Here is a 25,534-nt window from a genome sequence, read left to right as displayed (position 1 = left end):
GGTTAGTTAGGTTTAAGTAGTTCTAAGTTCTAGGGGACTAATGACCTCATATGTTAAGTCCCATAGTGCTCAGAGCCATTTGAACCATTTGTCAGTTATTGACGAAACTGGATGGAGCAACTGCCTAGTGATCGATCAAAGGCAACTCAGATTGTTTAAATAAACAATATAATAAAGACATCCATCCAACAACCCAGCACAGACTGAGTCCTTTTCCCGCCAATTTCCAAATGGGGAGGGGGTGAGAGAGGACAAACAGATCACTCTGGTGGTGCTGTTGTGAACTAGGTCAGTTGGTCTGTGGACCTCAACATGAACACACAAAATCGGATATTCCCGACAATAAATTCAAACAACACGCATTAATTTTTTCAAAACTCTAGCAATGTTTACTAATATGAAAAATGCCGAGTTGCACTGTGGTTCACAATCCACATCAAAGGTAAATCCCACTATAACTGGATGGATAAGTCATGAGGAAAGCAAAGGCGTACTACGTCCAATAAGACCAAGCCTATCACTGTGGTGCTCGGGCTGATGACAGCTTTACAACTTTACTGTAATCTGTTTACAGTCCTGCATCTGGCGCACCTAAACATTATTAATTTGCAAATTCCGCACTGAAGTGCAGTTGTACGAGAGGTAGTCATATAATTTTAATTAACGCCTCGAAAATTAATTTGTTGTGTGTTGCACGTACATATCTGCAGTCCTGGTACACACTGAAATCGGTTCTCTAAAATACTTTAGCAGGCCAAAACAAAATGGTGCAGCCCACTGATAAAGTGAAGTATCCTGTGCTCATCGACAGTGCACCATTATATGACAAAGTGCCAGTCACTTTCAATGTTGTTAAAGAAAGTCTGAATGACGAAGAACCAAGTGACAGACCACATCTCTATGACGAAGTGGAACCTCAGGTGCTGGAAGACCGGCGTATCACAGTCGAAGCGATTGTGGAAAAATTAAAATCGCACGTGGATCAGTTTCAAACAAGTTGCACGATATTTACTGCCTGCTGGCTTCCGCGACTGCTCACACCCGCTCAAAAAGCCCGCTGAACCAACACAGCGGCGGACTTATTGCCCCTATGTCAGGCCAAACCAGATGACTTCCTTAGCGCCTGATCACCGTGTATTGGTGCTGGGTGTATCACTGTTCACGAGACAAAGGAGCAGAGCAATTAGTGGAAACATGTGGATTCGCCACTGCCTAAAGAGGCGAAGAGACAACCGTCATCGGGCAAGGTGATCCTGATCGTAGGACGCAAAACTTCACAGGAACTTATGACCAAAATCTGACGAGGTTACGGGAAGCCTCGTTCCGAACGTGACAGTCAAACGTGCTACGTCTTTGAGCTATCAAATTCTACTGCACCGTATTCTCCTGACACTGCAACCATTGACTTCTTCTTTCTCAGATCTGCCCGCTGTTAGTGTTTCTCATTTTTTAAAGCATATAACGTCTTGTAAACAGTGGGGTGTTTAGGCATAGCAGTACACCTGGTTAGAAACCAATGTTCACTGTTACCTGACATGTTTTTGTCGATTCACCGCTTAAAATTACTTTTTAATTGACGCTCGAGGCATCAGAGCTGTGGGACAAAGCTGACTCCAATCGCTGGTTATTCTCAGATTTTTTGCACTTTGTTTTGCCTCTTCTGCAGAGATGGGATTGAATACAATGTTCCGCGCGTCATCTGGTAACGCTACTTTTTCCCACACCCAGACATCGATCACAAACTGCTGGCTTCAATCCGTCCCGCGGAAGACATCAAGGGTGAACTAAAATGAATGTTCTCTCAGAAACACGTGTTTTGAGGCACAATTTGCTGAAGTCGTATGTCGGGAAAGGGGTAGCCATTCATATCGGTGCGTTGCTCATAAACATTAAAGTCACGGACGTTATAGTTTTGACTCGATGCGCTCAGAGCGCTTTGTCGCTTCGTGACGATTTGGTCAGCGATCTTAAGTACCGTACTATGTGAATCAGCCCGCGTGTCACCAAATGTTGCCCATGCCTAATCTAGAGTATCGCGACAGTCACATTACACCATTCAACACCTGTGCAGTTTCTCCATACAACTCACTGGGTCTAGAAACAAATGGTATGATTTAAAGTAAGCAGTAAGAAGTCAGTATTCATCTGACTGGGAATTAATTACATGTGGTGTTCCTCTAGGTTCCATCTTGGGTCAATTGCTTTTTCTTGTGTACATTCATGATCTCTCATCTGTTACATTGCCAGATTCTAAGTTTGTTTTGTTCGCAAATGATACAAACATTGCAATAAGTAGCAAATAAAGTACAGATTTAGAAATAGCTTCCAATCAAATTTTCACTGACATTAATAAGTGGTTTACAGCTAATTCACAGTCATTAAACTTTGAGAAGACACACATATACAATTCAAAACCTGTAAGAGATTTTCTTCCAGCATGTGTATAACATATGAAGACATGCAGATCAAAGAGGTTGACAGAGTTAAATTTCTGGGATTACAACTTGATAATAAATTCAGTTGGGAAGGGCATACCACACAATTGCTTAAGTGCCTAAACAAGTCTGTGTTTGCAGTGAGAATGACGTCAGATGTAGGAGATATAAACATAAAAAACTTGCATACTTTGGTTACTTTCACTCTATTATGTCATATGGGACCATATTCTGGGGCAACTCATCAAACCGAGCAAAAGTTTTTAGGGTGCAAAAGCGTGTGATAAGAATCATTTGTGGTGTAAATTCAAGTACATCATGTAGAAACCTGTTCAAGGAACTTTGTGTTCTAACCACTGCTTCTCAGTATATTTATTCCTTAATGAAATTTGTTGCAAGTAATACATCTCTATTTCCAACCAATAGCTCAATACATAGTATCAATACTAGGAATAAGAACAATCTACGTAAAGACCTTAAATCACTTACCTTGGTCCAAAAGGGGTCCAATATTCAGGAACACACATTTTCAATAAATTACCAGCAACCATTAAAAACTTGGTTTCAGATAAAGTACGGTTTAAACAGAGTTTGAAAGCCTTTTTGATAGGCAACTCCTTCTACTCTATAGATGAATATCTTAACAGATACTGTTAAGCCAGATTAAGTAAAAATGTCTGTTAGAGTTCAGTTTTGACAGCACTTGGTCACAACAGTCAAGATTAGGTATTTTGTGTATGATCAATTTATTTACAGTGCATAATAATGTTTCATTCTGACAGCGTGTTAATTCTGTGAATATCAGCTGTTCCAGTTTACTGCACTGTATTCACCTATTTCGATAATCTCCTAACAAATTATCAGGGTAGTAAGTATTACATTCAGATGTTTTATGTTTTTATGTTATACTTTCTGACATGTTCCACACCCACGAGAATCATCTCATTTTTTGGGTCTACGGAACGAAAACGGAATCTAATCTAGTCTAAAGCCATATTGACTGTTAACAGACTCCGACTGCTTCGGAATTACGAAAAGCCTTTTCAGAGAGCTCTACAAGTCACAAGATTTTGTTGTCTTTCAGAAATTATTTAATGAAGCAATATGTTTTGAGGTAGAAACCTCTTCTCCAGGCTTGCGATTGTAGCCTGGAGATGGGGTTTCTGTCTCATGTCGCTTCATTAAATAATTTAAGAAAGTCAACAAACTATTGTGAATAGTAGCACTCTCTGAACACATTTTACAGGATATTATGGCAAATAATTATCCACATTACATTCTCATCAAGCTTATCAACTTCCTAAAGATACTCAATAGCCAAGATCGCATAAATATTTATTTATTTAAAACAACCGGTTTAGACAGACTTTGCTGTCATCATCAGATCTCTTTTATGACCTTAACATCTGTCGAAACCGGTTGTTTTAAATAAATTAATATTTATGTGATTTTGGCTGTTGAATATTCGTAGCAAGTAAAACAGATCTCTTCTTCGGTCTTCTCAAAATAAGAAAATTCAATTTTATCAACTTCCGTCACTTTTTAATTTTCTCGACCTCAGTCGCATATTTAACACTGGTGAAGACACCGACCTGTTTTATCTCTTGCAGTTTTGGATGATAGTCTTCTTTGCTACTTCATCCGAGCTCATGCCTTTACCAGACAACTTACACTGAGGTGACAAAAGTCATGGGATAGCAACATGCACGAATACAGATGGCGGTAGTGTCGCGTGCACAAGGTATAAAAGGGCACTGCATTGGCGGAGCTGTCAGTATGGTCAAGGCAGCACCGGACGCCGTCGCGCATGCACCTCCACGCCGCTCCGCTCCGTCTCGCAATGTATGGACGCTAGGGAAGCAAGTTGACAGCTGCGCTCGCGCTGCTCGTCGAAGCGTTGGGGAGCACCCGCGGCCGCAAACGCCAGCCGCAACAGAAACGCAAACGGCGGGCACTAGGCGCCGTCCAGTGCTACAAGTGCCAGCAGTTGGGGCACAGGGCGAGTGGTTGCACGAACGCTACCGCGTGTCTGAAGTGCGCGGCAGCGCGCGACTGCCCCAAACCACGTGGTGCAGCCAGTAAGAGTGTGAACTGCGGCGGTCCACACGCTGCAAACTCACGCAGTTGCAGATACCGCATGGCAGCTCGCCGCCAGACAGCCGCTCCACGTCCAGCGGTGTCTGACGCCAAGTCGGCTGCCCTGCCCCCCAGCCCTGGTGAGGGGTGCGAGCCGCGCCGCCTCGAAGCCGCCACCGATCAAGCTGTGGCCAGCTTCCAAGCCGCCTTTGCGGCCGAAAGGGCCGCACTAAAGGAAGAGCTCATAGCTGTTCATCGACAGCTCCAGCAGCTGCGTGAAGAGCTGCGAGCTCTCAAGAAGAAGCCGCCGGTTCCTGCAGCCGCCTCCCCTGTGAATCGGCCGGTGGGGGTCGATGCCGCCACGCAGACATCCGCCGCTCCGCCCCCTGCAGCAATGCAGGAGGTGGCGCCAATGGAGACCGACGATGTGACGCCACGGCTGCCCCCCTCTGCGGAGGCAGCTGCAAGCAACGGTGCTGCAGCGCCGACCGACTCCTCCCACGATGAGAAGCCAACGGCAAAGGAGAGGCTGTCCCTAAAACTCCCAAGTTTATATGACTTGCAGCCCTTCCTCAAGAAGATTGCGGCGTCACTACAGGACGAGTCTTACCCCTACTTGGACCACCCGTACCCCTTCACACCACCTTGCGCCAGGCCTCCCCTCCCCCACCGTCCGTACCCCCTCGACCACTCTTAATACATGTGGCGGGATTTGGTCACAAAGAAAGAGTTAGCCTTAATCAACTCCCACCCCATCTTCTCGCCTCACGACTGGCGCTTACTGACAGGCCTCGCAGAAATGCGAGTGACGGGCAACCTGCCCACCAACCTACCACTTCACTACAGTCCCCAATCTAAGTAGCGAAACAACGAGAGGTCATCAACAGACGGGGCGGAGCTCATTGTCGAAACCTACCGGCCAGCCATTTAGGCCATACGTTTTCCACTTCTCCTACTGTCCCTCTGACTATCCTTGAATCTTTCTTATATTAAAAATAAAAATAAAAAATCACAAAAAAAGCAACGCACAAAAGTCAAGCCAATCGAAAACTTCAAGAATTTTCCTCCCCTACCCGTCAAGCCAGAAGGGGAAGCGCCTACGAGCGCTAGTACTTCCACTTCAGTCGAAGACATCCTCGTTCACGTGTGCGCGCGGAGCTGTCAGTATATTGGTGTTCTGTGGCTTAGAGCGTCTCCATAGTCAGAGACGCTCACTGAGGGCAGCTCAACCCAGATAGGCAACACAGTTCAACCCTGAGGTCAAAGCAGGAGCAGCAGCTACGCTGCTTACACTGCCCCCACACCTGGCAGATGTCGCCAGTTTTTTACAGCAGCAGCAGGAGCAGGAGCTGTCAGTTGTACTCACGTGATTCATGTGAAAAGGCTTACAACGTGATTATGGCCGCATGACGGGAATTGACAGACTTTGGAGCTAGAGGCATGGGACATTCAGTTTCGGAAATCGTTAGGTTCGTTAGGTAATTCAATACTGCGAGATCCACAGTGTCAAGAGGGTGCCGAGAATGGTAAATTTCAGGCATTATCTCTCACCGCGGACAACGCAGTGGCCGACGGCCTTCACTTGACGACCAAAAGCAGCGGCGTTTGCGTAGAGCTGTTAGTGCTAACGGACAAGCAACACTGCGTGCAATAACCGCTGAAATTAACGATGGAATACGACGAACGTTTTCGTTAGCACAGTGGTGCTAAACTTGGCATTAAAGGGCTATGGCAGTGTATGACACACGCGAGTGTCTCTGCTAACAGCACAGCATCGGCTGCAGCATATCGGCTGAACACTAAACGACTGCAAAACCGTGGTTTAATCAAATGTGTCCCCGATTTCAGATGGTAAGAAGAGCTAGTGTGGCACAGATCCACGAAGCCATGACCCAACTTGTCAACAAGGCACTGTGCAAGCTCATCGTGGTTCCATAATGGCGTGGGCTGTGTTTACATGGAATAGACTGGGTTCTCCGGTCCAACTGAACCGATCATTGACTGGAAAACCTATTCATGAACTTCATGTTCCCAAACAACGATGGAATTTTTATGGACAACAATGCGCCATGTCACCAGGCAACAATTGTTCGCCACTGGTTTGAAGAACGACCGGGCAAGAGGTTTGACCACTCAGATCACCCGATATGAATCCCATCGAACATTTATGGGACATAACTGAGAGGTCAGTTCGTGCACAAAATCCTGCACAGGCAACACTTTCGCAATTATGGACGGCTATAGGGGCAGCAAGGCTCATTATTTGAGCAGGGGACTTCCAACGACTTGTTGAGTCCATGTAACATCGAGTTGCTGCATTACGCCTGGCAAAAAGAGGTCCGACATGATATTTCGAGGTATTACATGACTTCTATCACCTCAGTGTGTAAAACGTGTATACCTAGCACAAGCGAATATTTTGCTGCAGTAGATGCCTAAAAACTTACGAGAAATACAGTCTGTGATCAGTAGTAAAAATGTCAGAGGGGGCTTCAAGTGTATGGCGAAAGGAGTTCTACAACTTATGTTCACGAAAATTGACAATTATTTCTAATTACTGACGACGTATCAAGAAAATAAATAGAGCACATTCGAGAATTCAATAGCAACGAGAGCAAATTTTGCTGCGTTAGTGGTGACATACAGGATCATTTTATTACCTGGAAAGATAGTTTCCATTGTGTTCTGGGGTTCTTAGGTCTGAGTTGTTACATTCTTTGTAATAAAAAAATCAAACAAAGCTATTTGGCATAAACCAAACACGCGAAAGAAGAAATTCTTCTTTAGTGTTAAATACTGTTGTGAAATAATCTCGACTAAGCTTTGCCAAAAATAGACATGAGGTACTCTTGTGAAATTCCTTGTGCAAAAGCTCTTCACTATACAGGAAATTAGATGTACCATGTACGTATAAATAAAGACCGACAGCATGGACCAATATGTGCAACAACTACAGCAGATGGAACAACTTGTTTCACGTGATGAATTTCATTTTTCAGAACGTACAGGCCGCTATGAATTACTCACACGAAACATTAATTTTCTGTGGTAATTATAACGGATACAGACCACATGAACCTCTTCGACATCCTCAGACGTTCCAAAAAAATGTGTTTTACGCCTTGAGGTTCGACATCACAGTGGTCTTCATCTACAACGGCTATTTCCGTTAGGAATGGGGTGATGAGTTTCACTTTCATACCGTTCATAGCCAACTCAGATCATTTAGTTCGCAGAAAGAAGAAGTGGGGTGTTGACAGCTGCCCTACATGTTCCTTACCGGGCAATGTAGCACATTAGTTCAGACTTTGGATTCGTGTTCGACACAAGTAGCCAACGAATCCCGCCTTTCCGCACTGATTTAAAATATCTCGTGATTTCCCTGAACCATCTCAGGTGACTGCTAGAACATTTCCGTGGAATAGCTTCCTTCTCCCTTCTTCCTCGAAATGAGCAAGTGCTCCGTGTAGACTGTAGAGCGAGACGCTAAACATTGACCCTCTCATACTTTGGGAAACTGAACAAAAGACGCGCCTGCGTGTCATCCGCAGCTAGCACGCGAGTCCTTCTTAATTTACACTATTATTTAGTTTACCTACAGATTTAACTCAGAACAGGATTTCATTTACTTAGAGGATGTGGAAAATATGAAAACACCAAAAACACAACATATTACCATGCCTAATGGGGTGCAGGGAACCCGTCGGCATTCAAAACATCTAGTCGTCTCTGAGTGGATAAATACAGAACCTGTATGGTTTTCATTCTTCCTGCAAAACAGTGGCGGAGGCGGAAAGCGATCACGCACCGTTCTTCCCAAAGTGGACCACAAAAGCTCAATAATATTGAAATCTGGTTACTGTGGTGTCCAGGGGACATGCGATAATTCATCCTCGTACTCACAAAACCAATCCTGGACGATGGGAGACGTGTGGACAGGGGCCCAATCGTCTTTGAACACAACATCACCATTGGGGAACACACATCCTAACATGGAGTGGACCTGATCAGAAAAAAATGGTCACATAATCCTTGGCAGTAATGAGACCTTCTAGAGTAACTATGACACCCATAAATACTACGATATGGCTGCCCAAATTATCACCGAACCCCCGCCATGCGTCACTATGGCAATGTAAACTCGGCTAGAAGTTCGAAACAGTGAGCAATAAGACTCATCCGACCAAATGACTATCTTCCATTGCCCCACACTCCAGGTTTTATGGCTTCCGCACCATGTTTTCATATTACAGGTATTTGCATCACTGATGAGTGGCTTTGGAATTCCAGCTCTCTCTGGAGTTCTCTGCTTACGGAGCTCCCTTCGTGATGTTCTGGTGCTGACAGGGTTCGCAAGAGCGACATTCAGTTCTGCAGTGATTTTTTCAGCTGTCGTCCCCTTATTTTCGTTCCAATCCCCTTCAATGACCGTCTGTCACAATCATTCAACACACACTGTTGTCCGCGTTGTGACTTAGTGGATGATGTTTTTCCGCTTTCCGTGAATGCGATATAAATCTTCTGTACGGTGGCTCTTGAAACACTAAACACTTTGGCTACCTCGGTTACGGAATTGCCCTCCATGCGAGCACTAACAATTTGCTCTCACTTACATCCGGCTTCATGCACTCACAACTACGCGGGGTACTGTTCTAAACACAACTGACACTTTAAACGTACTGAGGACAACAAGCTGCAGCAAAATGAAATGATACCTCCCCTTTGACTATTTTACCAGCTAGGAAGAGTAACGGAAAGGTAACATCAGATAAACTCCGTGTAACATCAGATAAACTCCGTATATACGTGTTCGTCAGCGAATCGTACGTGACACAATGCTGCGTGTTTAACCCTTTCAGATCTGAACGTTTTTTTGGACGAAGGAAAATTTTTCTTTATGTAATATTGCTCTTAGGTGATTTTTTAATGATTTTAGAAGGAAAATTTATACAAAATATAAGTACCTGTTTGCAAAACATACTTTGTACATTTGGCTCAATTTTATGGACTAAAATAACTAATTACGAAATATTCTAGACTGTAACAAACCGTAAAATGATCATTCAATAATTACTACGAAAATAATAACAATATTCACTTCAGCAGTGCAATATGGCGAACAACTGGAGGTCACGAGTTCCTGCGCGCTGCTACATTGACTTGCAGACATTTTCATAGTGATGCCCAACATTTGGTTGCATCTGCACATGATGGAGAGGTTGAACATTCACAAAAGTGTACCTCGAGTTTCTACTGGGAAAAGTACTACTGTTGAACTGGGAAAAAGTACTACTGTTGAAGCTAAGACGATGTAAAAATTGATGTGTACAATTGTAGCCAGAGAGTCTGAAAGGGTTAAGGTAGGAGCGACAGCTCATCGTGAGTAAATTCTTCGAGACGCCAATCAAGTAAGACGCCGCAAATGATTCGGGTCCCGGGTTCGATTCCCGGCCGGGTTGGGGATTTTCTCTGCCCGGGGACTGGGTGTTTGTGTTGTCCTCATCATCATCATAAGTCGTGAGTGGCTACACTGGACTGTGAAGAAAAATTGAACTGTGAAAAAATTGGGATTTTGTACGGGCGCTGATGACCGCGCAATTGAGCGCCCCGCAAAACAAACATCATCATTATCATCATCAAATGATTCGGCTATATAACACGAAAATGTAACACAGAAAAGACTACTAGTAAATAGAGAAATTGTAATTTCATCCTGATAACTGATTTTTCTGAACTTCGTCTTGAGGATAAAGTAAGAAATGAGCACTATCAGTGCAGAGGTCGAATGAAACGTGTTTCAATATTTCGGGATAATTCTTCGGTCCAAATAGCACGATCATTCCTTGTGTGATATAACTGACATCCAAATGTCAGCATTTTAGGTTATCAAAATAGTTCTACTGACACACTGTTCTAGAAGGAAAAGAAAGTAATGGTATCAATAGATGCTTGTTTTTTATTGCAAATGAGCTTATTGAGAGTACATGTACATTTAAATGACTGTAGGGCGCATTCTCCATATAACCAAAAGGCTCAAACGACTGGTTAATCTCCGCACTTCGAGAACAGACATGGCGCCAATGTACACATTCAGGAACAGATTCCACGGCATCCTTGGTTTCTCAACTCGGCGCTCACAAGAAGGCAAACATGCAAGAACAATTACACTGTATCATATTTTAAAAATTTGAATAGCTAGTTGTATGAATAGGTCCGTTGCCAAATGTATCTGCCATTTCACCCGCCTTTGTTAAAAGCGAACTTAAAAATTTGGGGATACTTTCTTATATATATATATATATATATATATATATATATATATATATATATATATATGGTGTTACAAAAAGGTACGGCCAAACTTTCAGGAAACATTCCTCATACACAAAGAAAGAAAATATATTACGTGGGCATGTGTCCGGAAACGCTTACTTTCCATGTTAGAGCTCATTTTATTACTTCTCTTCAAATCACATTAATCATGGAATGGAAACACACAGCAACAGAACGTACCAGCGTGACTTCAAACACTTTGTTACAGGAAATGTTCAAAATGTCCTCCGTTAGCGAGGATACATGCATCCACCCTCCGTCGCATGGAATCCCTGATGCGCTGATGCAGCCCTGGAGAATGGCGTATTGTATCACAGCCGTCCACAATACAAGCACGAAGAGTCTCTGCATTTGGTACCGGGGTTGCGTAGACAAGAGCTTTCAAATGCCCCCATAAATGAAAGTCAAGAGGGTTGAGGTCAGGAGAGCGTGGAAGCCATGGAATTGGTCCGCCTCTACCAATCCATCGGTCACCGAATCTGTTGTTGAGAAGCGTACAAACACTTCGACTGAAATGTGCAGGAGCTCCATCGTGCATGAACCACATGTTGTGTCGTACTTGTAAAGGCACATGTTCTAGCAGCACAGGTAGAGTATCCCGTATGAAATCATGGCGATGAATCGAGGAAGTACAGTACATACTGACGAAACTAAAATGAGCTCTAACATGGAAATTAAGCGTTTCCGGACACATGTCCACATAACATCTTTACTTTGTTTGTGTGTGAGGAATGTTTCCTAAAAGTTTGGCCGTACCTTTTTGTAACACCCTGTATATACAAAAATTTCCGGACTGTCAGACTACAGTATTTTGTTGACCACTTATCTCGTTAAGTTATGCTTTATATTTTGTAATGAAGTCAAACCACAAACCAATGTCCTGTGTGTCTCATTGCGTGAAAAACTGCATCTGGAGAAATGGGCTCTGCCTGGAACGAAATAAAAAAATCCATATTGCTCTGTTGGCAACATCTTAGTGACAATGGATTTCCATTTCCAGCCACCAACACTGATCCGTTGTGTGGAAAGTGTAACTCTATCGTGTAGTTGTCAGTAATTAGCGCTTGTAAAATGTGTAGGGGCTGATTTTCGCACCTCTTTTCCAGAGTTAGCTATAAGGTACTATATCGTCTTTTATTATGGGTTTGTGTTGTTCTGCCAATACGTCGGGCTATACAGACTTACGACAACAGCCATCAGATTATTAGCGGTACGTATAGCTACAGCATCTATCGTCGTTACAACAAACAAGTATCATGGGAAGACCCTGTTTCCCGCCGGCCGGGGTGGCTGATCGGTTCTAGGCGCTACAGTCTGGAACCGCGCGACCGCTACGGTCGCAGGTTCGAATCCTTCCTCGGGCATGGATGTGTGTGATGTCCTTAGGTTAGTTAGGTTTAAGTAGTTCTAAGTACTAGGGGACTGATGACCTCAGAAGTTAAGTCCCATAGTGCTCAGAGCCATTTGAATCCTGTTTCCCAAAATCAGTAGCGGGAGAAAAATTAATCTTACTGATAGACATAGGTCATAATTAAAAAGACCTGTCATTTCTAACAAGACGGGCACAGCCATTAAAATGACTGCTGCATGTAATATATAAGGCGCATTTGAAAAATTCGGTGAATGGTCTCAGAAAATATGGAAACAGAAGTTACAAGCAAAATACTTTTACTGGCCTTCAAAGTAATCACTATTAACTACAACACACTCCTGATATAGATTGTAAAGCTGTGAAAATAGTCAGCAAACGCTTCTTGTGGAATCGCCCGAAGCACGGAGATCATGCGTTGTCGGATATCCGCGACTATACCAATGTTCGTGAACATAGTGCTTACGGTGTCTTTACTTATCTTCAGATCTCCTGCTCCAATTCTCAAAGACAGCCGCCGATCATCTGCAAGCACCCGTCGCACTCGTTTAATGTTGTCTGGAATGATTGTGGGCGTTGCCCCGAGTGCAGATCATCCTCGACACTGTCTCTGAGGCGTTTAAACCACACAAACACACGTTTTGCTCACTGCTTCAACACTGTACACTTGCAAGAACATTCCATGACTCTCCGTCAACGTTTCCCCTAATTTGAAGCAAAATTTGATGTTAACGCGCTTGCTCCATTTTGCAATAACACGAGTGCGACATATGCTTGCGAATAAGCGCCGGCTGTCTTTGAGAACGAAAGCAGAAGAGTTTACGATAAGCAAAGACAGTGTAAGCATTATTGTCTGCGGACCTTGGCAGACGTTACAGGTCTCCAACAACGTGTGATCACAGTGCTTCCAGCAATTTCACTAGAGGCGTTTACTGACAGTTTCCAACAGCTTTACAACCGACGTCAGAAGCGTGCTATAGCTTATCGTGGCTACTTTGAATGCCAGTAATGGTATTTTGTTGTAACTCTGGTTTCGTTTATTTTCTTATACCATTCGTCCAATTTTTCAAAGGCACCTCGAATGACTAGAGACCACGGGAACATACACAGGACATTAATTGTAGTGTTAATCTTGACAACTTTTTGCAACTCACATAAATGCAAGAAGCAGACTTCGATTAGACAATAAACACAAAACCTGTACCACCTTTCAATCGGATCATATCAAGCGGTCTGCCCAGTCTTTAACGTTATTCCATAGTGAAGGATGTGTATTGCGCATAATGAATACCTGCGGAAATGTACATTCAAGACTGTCTTCTTCCAGTTGTGAAACAGGGAGGAGGTTCTGTTAAGGTTTGGGCGACCATATCTTGGATTTCGGGGGTGCTATGGCCGCACCGTAAGGAAAGATAACTTGGCTCTGAGCACTATGGGACTTAACATCTGTGGTCATCAGTCCCCTCGAACTTAGAACTACTTAAACCTAAATAACCTAAGGACATCACACACATCCATGCCCGAGGCAGGATTCGAACCTGCGACCGTAGCAGTCGCGCGGTTACGGACTGAGCGAGGAAAGATAACTCGTAAATTCTATAAGATAATTTTAAGAAATGTCTATTCACTGCCGCAGGTATTGTTGTCAAGAGGACAATAAGCTCCCCCCCCCCCCCTCCCCACAACCACTACCACAATCCCCACGTCCCCTGCCCTCTCGCCCAACTGGAAATGTCTAAACTAAATTAATGAACCTGAGCATGAAATAACACTTTGCCCTGCCTCGTATAATCTCGTTTGCTACGAATGGCATAAAACTCCAAGGCCATCGTTTGCGATCGATCCCAGGGAATTCATTCTGTTTTGGATGCAGAACGTGGCTCTACATAATAGCAGATGATTGGTCTTAGTCCACCCCTGTGAGTAGTACTGTGTTTGTGGCGCTAAGCATGAAGATAGAAACGAGAGGAAGGAAGAGTGTGAAAGCTGACAGTCACATCCCGATGCTACGGACACTGTCCAATGCTCTTAACTCAAAACCAAATTGTGGAGAGATCTGTAAGTTCCTGCTGGACATTGGCATACTGCCTGATTATGAAGCATAAGCTGGCTCATCTCCCTTGATAAATTTCTGTGATGAACGTAAAACCCACCGCCGTCGGGGCCGAATACAATCACGATTTAGCTATCATTTCCACGGACGCGTGTAAAGAGAGCTAAACAATGTACCAGTGTTAAATATACGACTAAATGGGGCAGTATGCACAAACACCGATGTATTTACTACTCCTCTACTTCCACTAAAAGGAACTTCATCAGAGAGAACGTATTTGTATCCAGTTTGCAAATTTTCTAGTGGCGAGTGTTTGACTCAGCCCCGTATCGAGGACGTGTTCCTCCGAAGATCCTGCACGGGAAGGGCGATCCAAACGAGGCCGCCGTGCCGGACGCATATTCAGCGAGAAAGCGCGCACAGCAAGGTCGCGACGTAATCGTTTCGCCGTCTAATCCCAACATATTTCCAAATACTACGGCGTTTGGCATTAACTTTTCACAACTGGCTACTCTCAACGAGTAACACAGAAACCTCTCATTGTTCGTAGAGAAGAGGATAAAGAGTTTGCCACACCCGTCGGGCCCGCATCTCGTGGTCGTGCGGTAGCGTTCTCGCTTCCCACGCCCGGGTTCCCGGGTTCGATTCCCGGCGGGGTCAGGGATTTTCTCTGCCTCGTGATGGCTGGGTGTTGTGTGCTGTCCTTAGGTTCGTTAAGTTTAAGTAGTTCTAAGTTCTAGCGGACTGATGACCATAGATGTTAAGTCCCATAGTGGTCAGAGCCATTTGAACACACCCGTCGGGGTTCCTTGCAAGGGCGAGTATACTTCAACAAAAGATTCGTGAGTTCGTGTCCTGACGTGGCCTGGGATTTTAATCTGTATGTCCTTCGCCAACTTGACGCCTGAGTTGTCTTTCGCCGGTAGATAGACTGGATGATGATGATGATGATGTTTGGTTTGTAGGGCGCTCAACTGCGCGGTCATCAGTGCCCGTACAATGTCCCAATCTGTAAATAGTCCAATTTTAGTCACGTTCACGAATGACAGTGATGATACAATGACGGGGACAACACAAACACCCAATCCCCGGGCAGAGAAAATCCTCAACCCGGCCGGGAATCGAACCCGGGACCCCGTGATCCAGATACAGCAACGCTAGCAACTAGACCACGAGCTGCGGACTGACTAGACTGGAGCACACAACCTAAGCACAGAGTGCCACCAAGTGTAGTACAGTCTTCATTGTCTCCGCTATGTGTGTACCGTGAAGTCGGAGATTTTAGCGTGGTCTGGTCGTCAAACTTACTTTACATCCAAACGGTTCATTTCTGGATATGGGTTCTTATCAAAACCTTATCTAGTAAGCCCGATGCCTGCAATAGAAATTGTGAAAGACAGTAGCGGAATATGTCGCGGTATATGGCGGAAAGCGCCAAGGCTCGCGCTATACACAGGATGCCTAACGTAGTCACCGAAATTACACTGGTCACCATTAAAACTGCAAAAGCAGAAAGGATACCAAATAAAGAAAAATTTATTTTTGTGCGTACACAGTGTTGTAGGAGAATACACGACCAAATGTGTGCGTGATTTGGAGGTGTACAGAATCCGAAGGTTAGTGCACAGAGCTGCCACCTCGGGTAGAGCCGGCCGGAGTGGCCGAGCGGTTCTAGGCGCTACAGTCTGGAGCCGCGCGACCGCTACGGTCGCAGGTTCGAATCCTGCCTCGGGCATGGATGTGTGTGATGTCCTTAGGTTAGTTAGGTTTAATTAGTTCTAAGTTCTAGCGGACTGATGACCTCAGATGTTAATTCCCATAGTGCTCAGAGCCATTTGAACCATTTTGGTGGAAGAGACCCATAGTCTCCGGTGTTTCGTTACAGAGTAATTGCACTTCGTTTGATTTCTGACCCTCGTATATCTTTCTACCTGTATTACACTGCAAATATCTGCACTACACTGCATATCGTCGATGGTATGCGCCGTGTGCCTTAGTTGGAAACAAACTTCTTCCATTCACTCACGGCATTTGCTGTTGGCAAAGCCTCAAGGTTACAGCCGGTACTGCTCTGTTTCGGGATTGTACATTAACAGTGATACAAAGCAGTATGAATATGCACCTCGTGTATAGCTTCACTGTACAAACCGAACAGATTGAACACACTTTGATGATGATGTTTGATTTGTGGGGCGCTCAACTGCGCGGTCATCAGAGGCCGTAGTTCACAGTCCAATCTAGCCACTTTCACGAATGATGATGATGAAATGATAAGGACAACACAAACACCCAGCCCCTGGGCAGAGAAAAATCCCCAACCCGGCCGGAATCGAAGCTGGGACCCCGTGATCCGGAGGCAGCAACGCTAGCCACTTTTTTTTTTTTTTTTAATCTCATTTTGTTCGTTTTAGTTCGTTGCAATTGTTCGTGGCGGACGTCCCCTGACGCCCATTGAAGTTCGTTATTGATCCATTCACTCAGTTTTTTTTTATTACAGAGGGCAGCTAACCCTCTGACCGAACACGCTGAGCTACCGTGCCGGCTCCACTAGACCACGAGCTGCGGACTTGAGCACACACTGATAAAAGTGTACATGTTTCATCTGACGGTTGTGGGATTTGGTGATTGCATATTACAGGCTTTTTAACAGTTGGGAAGGTATTTTCACATAAACAAAAGTAATTAGGGTAGCAACCGAATAAATCGCAATTAGACTATTACTGCGCAACGAGCCAATGGAGATCACGAGTCAGTCGTACCAAAGTATTCATAAAATATCCGTGAACAATCTCTGAAATTTAGTCTGTGGAGTTCTCGTGAACTGAGATGGAGAAAAAGATTCTTCCGAATCCAGATCATCAATAACTTTATCTCATTCATTTGGTCTCTATTATCGTTGAAAATTGTCAAGAAGACTGAAGAACAGTGAATGATAACTGGTTACGTACACCAGATAACAGAGCACAGAGCTAAGTGAACACTATGAAACTCACCTAAATTAGGGTCTAAGTCTGCTGAAGAGTGCATTCATACACTAGCGTCTCCTATGAGTTTGTGAGGAAGGTCAGATCTTAATTTTGACGTCATTAGAGAGGAAAAACTAGTTTTTATTGGACAATACTCGCAAAGGAAACTGGCCGTGTCCTCTTTGAAGTCATTTTTAAGTCACCCTTCTAGCAGTTGATGGGGATTTGAACAACGCTCTCCCCGGATAACAATCCAGTGCTCTACCACTACGATATTTCAGCTGCAGACGTGTTTGGCTTATCAATTACCTTCAACCGATAATAAAATGTGCAGGGGAAATAATTACAGTGAGAACCCTCTTTGTCGCAGTGCATGGGTTACAAGGTAGTGATTTCAGAATAAAAACTTACCATTTGTGAACTGGTTCGCTGAGAATGATAATTTTCATCTTACCAAATGTATACTGAATGTTTAGAATGCCAGCTTCATATTATAACTCATATAGATGCTTGTCCATATTCTAATTCTTCGAGAAGGCAGACTGACATTTTCTATAAAACTATTAACCATTTGCCCGGAGTCGTACACATAAGAGTGGAGGACACGCATTACCTTTAACATGTCACCCACTCTTATGTGTACGATTCCGAGCAAATGGTTAATAGTTTGATAGAAAATGTCAGTCCGCCTTCCCGAAGAATCAGCGTATGGACAAATATCTATGTGAGTTCAACTCACTTGAAGCTAGTATTCCAAACATGCAACAGACATTGGTAAGATAAAAATTACTATTCTCAGCGAACCAGTTCACAAATTGTATGTTTTTATTTTGAAATCATTACCTTGTAACCCATGCACTATGAGTGACTGCTCTCTCATGTTGAGGTTCAGAATGTTCAGTCCGGATGTGCTTGTGGTACTAGACAAAAAGTAAACAGTCCAGGCATCTTCGAAACCCTCTGTCGAAAAATTGACACCTTTAGGATCAAGATCCCCGAACCCCTTATACGACAAAGAAGGTTCTCTGTTTATGCTCGATTCAGTTACGGCGTGATCGTGTACTCAGCGATCGCACCTGAAGATGGCGGCCAGATGAATCGCCGAAATATAGTGTAGTGAAGACGATCATATCCGGCAGCATACCCGTGAAGAGCATAAACATATACGTAAGACGCCGGGAAAATCTACGGAATCACAAAGAGGGTTCTCACTGTAATTTTTTCCACTGCACATTTCATTGTCGGCGCCATGCAGGCAATAAATTAATTTCAGGTATTTTACAGTAACCTCACGGGTTCCATATTCTGATAACAATGTGAATATTTTCTATGATTTTCTATAGCGTACTGAAATTGTAACATGCACGGTATGTACTACATATAAAACGCGATTATGTGTTGTCAGTTTTTTAAAGGCAGACTCCGGCAACGGAAATTTCTTCTATCGCCATGATCTATCTACAGATACAGGGTGTCCCAGGAGAAATGGTTAGTATTCAGGGATATGACGGAAATGCTCGTCTGAAGCACGAAACTTCCCTCCAAATGGTTTCCGAGACAGAACACATGTAATGTATATTTGTTTTTGGGCTAGAGGCGCGCAAGCGTATAAATGGCTACCAAGATCTCCAGAACTTACGCCATTAGATTTTTGTTTATGAGGTTGGATGGAATACGAGACGTACAAACGAAAAGTGAATATGCGAGATGAACTGAACTGAACGGACGCTGATGCCCTTATTAGGGAACCAATACAACATGTTCCCCCAAGAGTGAACAAATGTACTGAAGTTGACAGTGAAGTATTCTAAATTTATTGTTAACTGCACAACAGCTGTAATGTGACGTGCAAGATATCGTGTTAAAATTACTTATTTTTCAATGATACTTTGTAAAACGCATGTTGCTACGTTTACTAACTGTTGGACACGTGTAAACCTGACATAAAATTGAACAATACAGGAAATAAATAACAATGTTCATTAAATGTGTTCTATCTCGGAAACCATTCGTTATCTATCAACACAGGCACCTGGAGACAAATACATTTTTCCCAATGAGAGACTGGTTGGTTGATATCGTCACTGTAGAATTTCTGACTTTGCTGACGGAGCCACAACCCTACCTGTGCTTGCACCACTTCATCACTGTCAACGTGAAGTCCTCGAAGGTGTTCTTTAAGTTTTGGAAACATGTGACAGTTGGATTGGGCCACGTCGGTACTATATGGAGGATGATCGATGGTAGTGAACCCAGGGCATCGTTTTATTCCAGATGTGACAGCACTCGTGTGTGGTCTGGCATTGTCGTGCTGAAGGAGAGGGTGCTCCACGTGCGGACAAACCCTTTGAAATTGTGCTTCAACTTTTCTGTGCGTCTCTCACGCAATGACATGATTACGTTACACGCTACAGTTAGAAGCCATCTAGCGACAGAGGGTTGCAACTTGTGTCAGCGAAGCAGGATAGTCGACTGAGTAGTATGCGTGACATGCAATACGTTAACCAATATTGAGAATCGAAAAAAACTAAGTCATTACTTTTTAGCACGCCCTTGTATTTGATTGAAAGGATCGATCGTGTCATATCCCTGTGTGTTGACCATTCTTCTTCGGACACCCCACATACACTACTGGCCATTAAAACTGCTACACCACGAAGATGACGTGCTACAGACGCGAAATTTAACCGACAGGAAGAAGATGCTGTGATATGCAAATGGTTAGCTTTTCAGAGCATTCACACTAGGTTGGCGCCGGTGACGACACCTACAACGTGCTCACATGAGGAAAGTTTCCAACCGATTTCTCATACACAAACAGCAGTTGACCCGTGTTGCCTGGTGAAACGTTGTTGTGATGCCTCGTGTAAGGAGGAGAAATGCGTACCATCACGTTTCCGACTTTGATAAAGGTCGGATTGTAGCCTATCGCGATTGCGGTTTATCGTATCGCGACACTGCTGCTCGCGTTGGTCGAGATCCAATGACTGTTAGCAGAATATGGAATCGGTGGGTTCAGGAGGGTACTACGGAACGCCGTGCTGTATCCCAACGGCCTCGTATCACTAGCAATCGAGATGACAGGCATCTTATCCGCATGGCTGTAACGGATCGTGCAGCAACGTCTCGATTCCTGAGTCAACAGATGGGGACGTTTGCAAGACAACAACCATCTGCACGAACAGTTCGACGACGTGTGCAGCAGCATGGACTATCAGCTCGGCGACCATGGCTGCGGTTACCCTTCACAGACAGGAGCGCCTGCGATGGTGTACTCAACGACGAACCTGGGTGCACGCATGGCAAAACGTCACTTGTTCGGATGAATTCAGGTTCTGTTTATAGCATCATGATGGTCGCATTCGTATTTGGTGACATCGCGGTGAACGCACATTTGAAGCGTGTATCCGTCGTCGCCATACTGACGTATCACCCGGCGTGATGGTGTGGGGTGCCACTGGTTACACGTCTCGGTCACCTCTTGTTCGCATTGACGGCACTCTGAACAGTGAACGTAATATTGTTACGACCCGTGGTTCTACCCTTCATTTGATCCCTGCGAAACCCTACATTTCAGCAGGATAATGCACGACCGTATGTTGCAGGTCCGGTACGGGCCTTTCTGGATACAGAAAATGTTCGGCTGCTGCCCTGGCCAGCACATTCTCCAGATCTCTCACCAATTCAAAACGTCTGGTCAATGGTGGCCGAACAACTGGCTCGTCACAATACGCCAGTCACTACTCTTGATGAACTGTGGTATCGTGCTGCATGGGCAGCTGCAATTGTACACGCCATCCAAGCTCTGTTTTACTCAATGCCCAGGCGTATCAAGGCCGTTATTACGGCCAGAGGTGGTTGTTCTGGGCACTGATTTCTCAGGATCTATGCTCCCAAATTGCATGAAAATGTAATCACATGCCAGTTCTAGTATAATATATTTATCCAATGAATACCCGTTTATCATCTGCGTTTCTTCTTGGTGTAGCAATTTTAATGGCCAGTAGTGTATATTGTTCAATTTTGTGAAGTACGTAGCAGAGAGAACTTCCTGTTGCACTGATATCAAAGTCCTATTCGAGACCAGAGTATAAGAAGGATGACTGACTGTACGTCTCTGTGTGATACGTTGTAAGCCTGCTATTGCAAATCACGCTCCACATGGAATCGGTTGTAGAGATACAAGAATACTGGCAGGTTCGCTCGTGAAAACCACTTCTTGGCTTTTTCCAAGCACTTTCTCATATAATACTCGTACTATGCTTTGCTCTTGCCTGTCAGTTCAACAGCGTCTACATTTCTGTTACACTTACCTGTGAGTCAGTAATTTGACCACTTTCACTGCTCTGCTATGTACGTCTGCTTAAAGTCTGATTTGACGCAGGTGCCACAGACTTGAGCACTATTACTACACAGGCAAGTTTCTTCCATACGAAGTCTTCAACCTGAAGACTGACTTGAACAACACGGTGCTATCGGATATGGTATGCCTTTACCTTCCTCCGACTTTGAACTTACTTACCCAGTCAAAAGCCAGTTATATAGGGAACTACAGGTTAATTAGGCCTATGAAACACAGTGAAATTGGGCATTCTTCATACTAAAAAACCATTGCCAAAAATGAAAGAAGCGGTAAGTGACAGAAAAAAACCATTCTAATAGAGAAGCCCTCCATTTGCTCTACCCATGACTGAAAGTATATAACCCTTCCATGCCAGACCCCCACACAGTGTTGCACCCAGGTACACCTATAACGTTTATATCTCGTTAAGGCGCGACTAAAATTATTTTGATATTTCATTATCTCATGTGTAGCTACGTACTCTGTGAAAATTCACAAAATACGAGTAATGTTATTCTCCAAGATGAAGGAATTCTGGTTAAGAGGGTGTGCGTCTGCAGGGAACGACATGCATGTATCAAAAAGAACCCTCTTTAGTAATATACTCTTCGGTAGCACTCATGTCAGCCTGAAGGGAAAGACTGGAGGAACTCAAAGAAGTGCTTCCAAATCTGTGCCTGGCAGTTTCAGGCAGTTACGGAGTGTTGTGAAGACACTCAAGGAACTCAAACGGGAATTACTGAAAGTCGACGTCCTTCTAGCTAGAAGCTATTAGTTGTGTTTGGAGGAAATAGATTTGAGACAAACTGTAAAACGAACCTACTGTCTCAGTCGTGTATTTTGCATAAGAACCACAAGAAAATATGAAATTCGGAACGCGCAAAGGCATACAGCCGTCAATTTTCCTTCATTGAAATCACAAGTATAATATGTGAAAATAACCGTATCCTCCACCGTGCAGCTTATAAGGTCAGCGTTTTACTGCTGCACTAAATTACCTTGATCTATTCATGAATCTTATTGATAGTCGTCGATTAACTGAAAATAAGATCGATCAGATTGTTAAATGGGTAGATAATGATTCAAAGGAGAGTATTGGAAGAGACAGATAATGTATTCACACAGTTCCGTTCGCCTAGGGTACAACCGGAATGGGGATCGTCCTTGGATGCTCTATGATTCACCAGAAGCGGCGAGAATCTTCATACGGCACAACAGTTCAACAAAACTAATCCTTCTTTCCTGAATATAATCTCTACCACCGCATAGTACATACACACCCATCACATACAAGTACACTTTTTTCAAGGTGAGTTTCACTACCTACTTGTCGCGCAATATTTTCAGATGGTAGATATAATCAATAATGATATGATTCTTTCTTCACATCGCCCTTTTGCTGCAATAAATAACATAAACTTTCTGTTAATGGAAGAACATATTCAACTATCCAGTGATACGTTACACGCGTTTTATTTTCATTTTTTGTTCCCGTTAAAGTGAACCACAAGAAAATATGAAATTCGGGAGCATGAAGTGGCATATAGCCGTCAATTCTCCTTCATTAGAATCACAAGTAGAACAGTAAAATATGTGAAAGTAACGGCACCCTCCACCGAGCAGCTTATGAGGTCAGCATTTTACTACTCCACTAAATTACCTTGAAATTCCACATCTAAAATGACATATTGTTACATTTCCATTGTTATACATCCACCGAAGGCTGAATTTTCTGTTGAGGTATTATAGTTCTCACTATGCATCACAGAAACATTGGAAGAACGAAAGAAAGCAAAAATTCTTCATTCGGTGGCTGTAATGTAGAGAAGTTGTTTTCAGCGTCGTAATATTTTATTCTTGCACATATTCTGGTTATGTCTATCTGCCCTGCTTGGTATGCAATCGGATGTGCTGCAGTGTTGTACTTAAAATACAGAGTAAGCTACGTACAACAATCGCAATACAGATCAGAACTTAAGTCTCCTTTTTAGCTACTTTTTTCTTCTTCCTTGCAACGAAGGCAATATGCCTGTTCTGCAATGCGACGTTGTCATAACTGATCACTCCAGCCACTATTTCCTGGAGGATTTCAGGTCTCTCCTACAGGCAGCTTTGTATAAAACTGTCTGATAGATATCATCATTTTGCACATTCTCTTAATGTTGTCTCTGCAAGTCTCTTTTGGTTCTAGATCACTCCAGTGTTTAATTATTAGCAAGATATTTAGTTTCTGTCAGTTGTCTATGTTTACGTGATGATGCCAACATTCTACAAGAATCTTATTCTATTTGTTTTGACTCTTTAATGGACTTATACTGAAAAAAATGTAATCATCAGTTCCATGCTACATATCAACGATTTTGTATTGCTTTCAGTCTGTTGCCCATAAGGATAACTCATCCGAGATGTTTCAAACAAGGCTCTTCAACATGGATGTAGCCATTTATAATAATCTTGGATCAGACTGGACATCCACTTTACAACCAAAGTTGATACCTGTCCTGGTGACTTATGAAAAATAACATATCTATACAATTCATCATAAATTGATATTCATTGATACTTTTTTTTATTTTCCGGATGACCAACATATTGTTGGCCAAGATAAACAATGAGGTAACTTCAGTCAGCGAAATCCACGGGGAATATTGTTTTTCACTCTTCAGTACGTTGATCTCGATGGATAAGTATCTTTCGTGCAATCTCACACCATTAAATCATAAATGCTGCAGACCTCATACGTATAAGGAGCACATACAAGTATCTTTAGCAAATTCTGCAACATCACACAATTCATCAATTCAGATTATCGGTACATTATTTTCGTTAAGTAGGTCTGTAAATAAAACAACACTGCAAAAATTTATATCAAACTACGCCACAGTAGACATAATATCACTGCAACTATGACAATCATCAGATTTTAATGTAACACAGCGAATTACAACCGTATTGTGTTCATGACCGCGCGCATGCTTGTGTGTACACGCATATGCGTCCAGCAATTATACTTGACAAGAGACAGCATCAATCAATAGGGCGTTCGAACATTGCTACTCGTGATGTGATATTAAATTTTTAAAAAAGTAAACGGCCGAGAATTTTATACAGAATCCTCGAACTGTCAGTGTTATTACAAAACTGCCAAGAAAAAGAAGGGGCAATTGTTGGTCTGCGCAATGAAGCGATTTCAGTATAGAACAGAACATTAATTCCAGATATTTTAAGAAGGAAAAAAGGACAACTAAGAAGACAATAAAAAAATAATTTACTCTTTGGGATATTTTTGTTTTGTTTACATGAATTAGACATTTTGGTTTCAAATGATCACAGTTACACTATTGACTGTTAATAGTACGTTTTCAACATTAAAAAGTTTGCCCATGCCACAGAATTCAGATACCGGTAATTAAATAATTAAAACTCTTAACATAGCTGTCATGTCGTCGGTTTGTTAGCTTCACGACCTCAAATTACGTACTGAACATGTTAAGTATAGTTATTAAATTGCCTTACCTTGGCTTGGGCGTGTCGTATGCAACAGTCCAAATATCTTTCTGTGTTACAAATTCATTTTCGGTCAGCTCACACAGTCCACAAATCTAAAAGGCAGTACAAATTATACTGTTGTCTTCACACGAAATCGTCAATAGACAACTGTATACTCTGCTGAAAACCGTAATTGTTAAATCTAGCACCGGTTAACTTTGTAAAATACAATATAGGTGAAAAAGGAGCACTTCACAATCACAAATCACGTACTCAGTACTTCAATCTCTGTCGCTACAGCTCTCTCAGATGAACTCTCAACAGGTGTACGCCGCGTGGCAAGTGTACCAACATTGCGTGAAACATTTTCACAGTCGGCTTCAATGTACAGTGCTGCCACAACATTGACATCATGAACTATACCGAAGATTCGCTTAACGTGTACCGAAGATTCGCTCAAATGTGCCATAG

The 25,534-nt window shown here is 43.2% G+C and overlaps 1 protein-coding gene across 1 annotated transcript in view; it reads right to left on the bottom strand.

Moving 5' to 3' along the window:
• The window catches only part of LOC124556447 (ATP-binding cassette sub-family G member 8), a 327,261-nt gene extending 301,870 nt beyond the window's left edge, over window positions 1-25,391 (bottom strand). The window contains exon 1 of the mRNA XM_047130396.1: window positions 25,091-25,391. The gene's annotated coding sequence lies outside the window, so the exon portion shown is untranslated. The remainder of the gene's footprint in view (window positions 1-25,090) is intronic.
• Window positions 25,392-25,534: the final 143 nt, after the last annotated feature.

Source organism: Schistocerca americana, chromosome X (assembly GCF_021461395.2).
Source record: "Schistocerca americana isolate TAMUIC-IGC-003095 chromosome X, iqSchAmer2.1, whole genome shotgun sequence".
Lineage (NCBI taxonomy): Eukaryota > Metazoa > Arthropoda > Insecta > Orthoptera > Acrididae > Schistocerca > Schistocerca americana.
The sequence above is the reverse complement of the archived record's forward strand: the minus strand, read 5'-3'. Positions and strand labels throughout refer to the sequence as shown.